General features: G+C 33.7%; 1 pseudogene; it reads left to right on the top strand.

Moving 5' to 3' along the window:
• Window positions 1–262: 262 nt before the first annotated feature.
• Window positions 263–1,027, top strand: LOC102876936 (annotated as a pseudogene).
• The last annotated feature ends 3,527 nt before the right edge of the window (window positions 1,028–4,554 follow it).

Below are 4,554 nucleotides of genomic sequence, written 5' to 3'. Positions count from 1 at the left end.
TTTGTTCTATTTTATTCTTAAATGAATGTAGTAAGATGGATGTCCACTTAAGATAATGGTTCCCATATTGCAATCCTACAGAGACCTCCAATATTGTAATTTTTATCTCTTCAAGGGAATAGATTATATGGCTTCAACTTTGGACATCTGGAAGTTGAAACAAGTTTCCTCACTCCTTGTTTTATTTAAAACCATTAGCTTTCAACCTGTTGGTTTGGTGGTCTTGTTTATGAAGAAAGTAGAAGAGCCTGAATTCTTTAACATGAAAATCACCTTGACTATTCTTCTTGTGTATTCTTCTCTCAAGAAGTGTCAGAATGAAGAGTTCCTAGATATTATGGCTGATACTCTAGTTGTCTATTTTTACCAGATCTCTTCTGAAAATTTATTGAATGTTGTGTACTCATTTTGTTTGATGAACTACTTTCCCCTGGCAGTTATTAGTAAGCTTCTCCAAAAGGACATCATCAATGAGCTGCAGAGATCAGATAAAGTGAAGAGGAGTGTTTACAAGCTTTATCTTTTAGACACTTGCCTAGAACTTGATGATACTCCTTATTGCAAGTCCACAGATGTGTGACTGCCACCTGTGCCATCAGCACCATTATATCCAAGTGTAAAGGTTGAACAGGTGCTAAGTAGCTTTCTGGGAGGTGAAAGTTGCTTCTCCAAAAATGTACAGTTGCCTGATAATTATCATATTGATTTTGAAATTAGAATATATTCTTACCACTGGAGTCAAGTGCTTTAAATTTCTGACGCAGATGTAGTATCATCTGCTGCTGATATTAAAAGAGTAGCTTTGCTGTGTGTCCTTATATCTAGTTATTGTTTTAATTTATTTAGCCCACCCCAGAACTGCCATGAAAATGTAACATTTGCATATAACGGGCTTTCATGTGATCTTGGTCAATATCTGGGATATGGAAAGACTAATGAAGAATGATGCTATCACATTTTTAAGACAAAAATCTATTCAAGTGAAGCCATTCTTGTCACTGATGTTAATTTTAAAAATACATTTTAAAATAAAAAGCAACCTTTTTATTGTTAAGAAAGATGAGCTAGTATAACTAACTAATACCGCTTCTAGTTATCAGTTTTCAGTGGACTTTACCTGACTGTTCACCATAATGGAGTACTACTTCAGTTCAATGTTCAATTAGTTTAAAGAGTGAGGAAATGATACTATTTTTAGAAGATTCATAAAAAAACTCCAGAATCACACCTATTTCCAATAATAATTGAATGTTTGATTCATCAGTGAGCTATGGGTCTGATTTCTCTGTTAATCTCTGATACACTAAAAACTGGTTCCTCAGGTGCCTTGGATAACTAGGGAAGACCTTATGTTTGGTGTCTGCTTTTTGATACACTTTTGACAAGTTATTTTAAGATAAATTAAGGGCTGTACCTGCAAACTACTTTTAAATATTAACCAGTTAGCTAATCCTTAAGTTCTCATATTGTAGGATCTATCAAAACTACTTTAGTAGGAGGTTAAAATGAATATTAGATTTGGAGTGAAGGACCTGCCATCTGCATTACACCAGTCTAAGTGATGCTGGTGCATGTTGTTTTGGGGTTGTTTTTCAGAAAACTATAACATGACACAAATATCTAATTTTAGTAAAACCAATGGTATATTGATTGCTACTATTTAAAAACTCTGGCAGTTGTTGATGCCATACCATGTTGTTAACTTTCTTTTCCCTCCCACTATTTCCTAACATCTTTTCAATATTTTGCTGAACTCTGCTTTGAGTCAGAAAAAAAGGAAGAGAACCAACATATTCCTTGAGTCTATCCCAGTTGAATTTAAGAATCAAGAACAGATTTAAAGTACTGAATACCAATGATTGAAGACCAGAATAAATGTAGGAAGACATCAATGACATAAAAAATGAAAAAAGAAAGAGACATTATAAAGACAGAGGAAAAAAGCAGAAAGAAAACACTGCATAGTTTAAAATATTTCAAGGCACCCTTTAAAATCTTCTGTTCAGCTTTTACAGAAATCAATAAAATTTGGGCCAATCGAATCCAAAAGCACATAAAAAATAATTCACTATGACTAAGTGGGAATAATAAGAGGTATACAAGGATCATTTAACGTAAGAAAAAATAAAGTAATTCATCACATTAACAAAGCAAAGAACAAGGTGATTCTATCAATTGATGCAGAACAAGCTTTTGACAAAATCCAACCCCTTTCCTGGTTAAAACACTCATTAAAATTGGAATAGAAGAGAATTTCCTCAATATAGTGAAAAGTACATACACAAAACAAAGGAATCCCCTTTGAGAACAGGAAATAGGGAAGGATATCCATTATCACCTCTCCTATTATTCAATATTGTATTTTAAGTCTTAGCAACAGCAATAAGAAAAGAAAATAAGAGGTAACTAAATTGGCAAAGAGGAGGTAAAATTATTTCTATTTGCAGATGATATGATAATATACTTAGAAAATCCTAAAGACTCAGCAAGAAAACTACTGGACATAGTTGACTAATTCAGCAAAGGGGGAGGATATAAGATCAACATATAAAAATCAATTGGATTTCTCTACAGTGACAAAAAGAATACAGAAATGACAGAAAAACAATACCCATCACAGTAGCTAATCAAAAGATTGAACATTTGGGAGAAAATCTAACTAACAAAAAACCTATACAAATATAATTACAAAACATTACAACAAGAAACAAAAAGAGACCTGGAGAAATGGAAGAATATACTGTTGTTTGGAGAAATGGAAGAATATACTGTTGTTATCGTTGTTAAGTGTCATCAAGTCAAGTATGACTAATAGTAATCCTATGAACAAAAGATCAGAATACTGTTCTGTAACTATCGTCATTTCTCTAATGTTCATGGGATTTCCAAAGGCATATTGTTTAGGAAGTAGATGTCAATCTTGCCTGTCAAGCCTGTCTTAATCTGGGAGCTAGACCAAACAGAAAGACCAGTGCTGAACCCTAGGGCTACACTGTGTTTGGGAAGAGCATTTTTCTAAATTATAAAGCACTGGTCTTTCTGTTTGTTGTACTGAGGTAACTCAGGTTTGCTGTGATACTGGTGTCAAATGCCATATGGTTACCCATGGTGGACAGTGTTTGGTCAAAATCTCTAGATATCAGAAAGATGTTAAAAAAATTAATAAGAGATATTATTTCACCCTTGCAATAACAGCGAAGTTCAGCAGAGCAGCAAAAAACAAATGCTAGTGAGGTTGTGGAGGGATTAGAACCCTTATACCCTTATTCACTGCTGGTGGGAGTGTAAAATGGTGAGACTATTAAGGAAAGTGGTCTAGTGCTTTCTTAAAAAGTTGGAAATAGAAATATTATTTGACCTAGAAATTCCAATTTTGGTTTTATACTCTAAAGAAACATGAGCAGCCACCCAAAAAGATGTATGCACACCCATGTTTATTGCAGCTTTGTTCACAATAGCAAGGAGTTGAAAACAACCTAACTGCCCATCAACAAACGAATGGATAGAGAAACTGTGGTATATTACACAACTGAATATTAGACAGTACTGAAAAATAAGAAACTCACAAAACCTTACACAATGAGTGAAATATCTCAGTAGCAAAAGGATAAATACTGCATAACCCCACTATTATAAAAGAGTTCTGATGTGGGAAGTTGGGGAGAATTAGAAAAAAAAGAGATAGATAATTAATACTGTATTGGAACAGATTAAGGAAAGAACTATTTAAAAGGAATATATGATTAGGCATTATATGTATGACAACAGTCCAGAATAGGAAATGCATTATAAGGGGATGGGGGTGGGAGGAAGGAAGGAGGAGAGGAGAAGATGGAGGGAAGAAATTGTTCAACTATGACTTTATTTTTTTTTAAAGAAGAACGTGAAGTGGAGAGGAAAAATAGGGGAGAGAGGGGAAAGTGCAAGAATGAATGAAAATCCAACCTTTTTGTAAACTTTTCTTAAAATCAAAATTAAAAATATTCATATATTGCTATATGCAAAAAAAATGAAGACTGACTTCAAATCTTTGATGAAAACATAAGGAATCAAATTAAATTATCATACTATGTACATATTTTTGCATTATTAGGATTAAAACACGTTTGTTGTTCTTGCTGTGTATGTACCCTCAAGTCAGAACCAACCCATAGTTGATCCTCTGGCATGTTTTCAGAGGCAGTTAATCACATGGGAGGAGATTGTCCATCCTTCTCCTGTGGAGCGGCTGATGGATTTGAACTGTGTGCCTTCAGAATTGCAGAGGGCCTACTAGTAGCCACTAGACCACCAGAGCTCTCTTAAAATATGATAAGTATACAACAACAACAACATAATTATAATTATCATATTTTTCCGTTAAAATGTGAGATTTTATGTTTTGAAAACATAAAAACATTTTTTAAATGCCTCTCAGTTTCTTACCTGTTCTCTTCTGCTTTATAATGGTATAAAAAACAGCACAAAGAAATAAAACTTCTGATTTTTCCAAGATGATAGAGCCAATGATACATATCATCCAGGTAACTACCTGAAAAAGGAAATCCCAAAGTT

The sequence above is a fragment of the Elephantulus edwardii genome, unplaced genomic scaffold, assembly GCF_000299155.1.
Source record: "Elephantulus edwardii isolate Elephantulus edwardi_28Jun2011 unplaced genomic scaffold, EleEdw1.0 scaffold00017, whole genome shotgun sequence".
NCBI classification, from domain to species: domain Eukaryota; kingdom Metazoa; phylum Chordata; class Mammalia; order Macroscelidea; family Macroscelididae; genus Elephantulus; species Elephantulus edwardii.
This window is presented reverse-complemented; position numbering and strand designations above follow the sequence as displayed.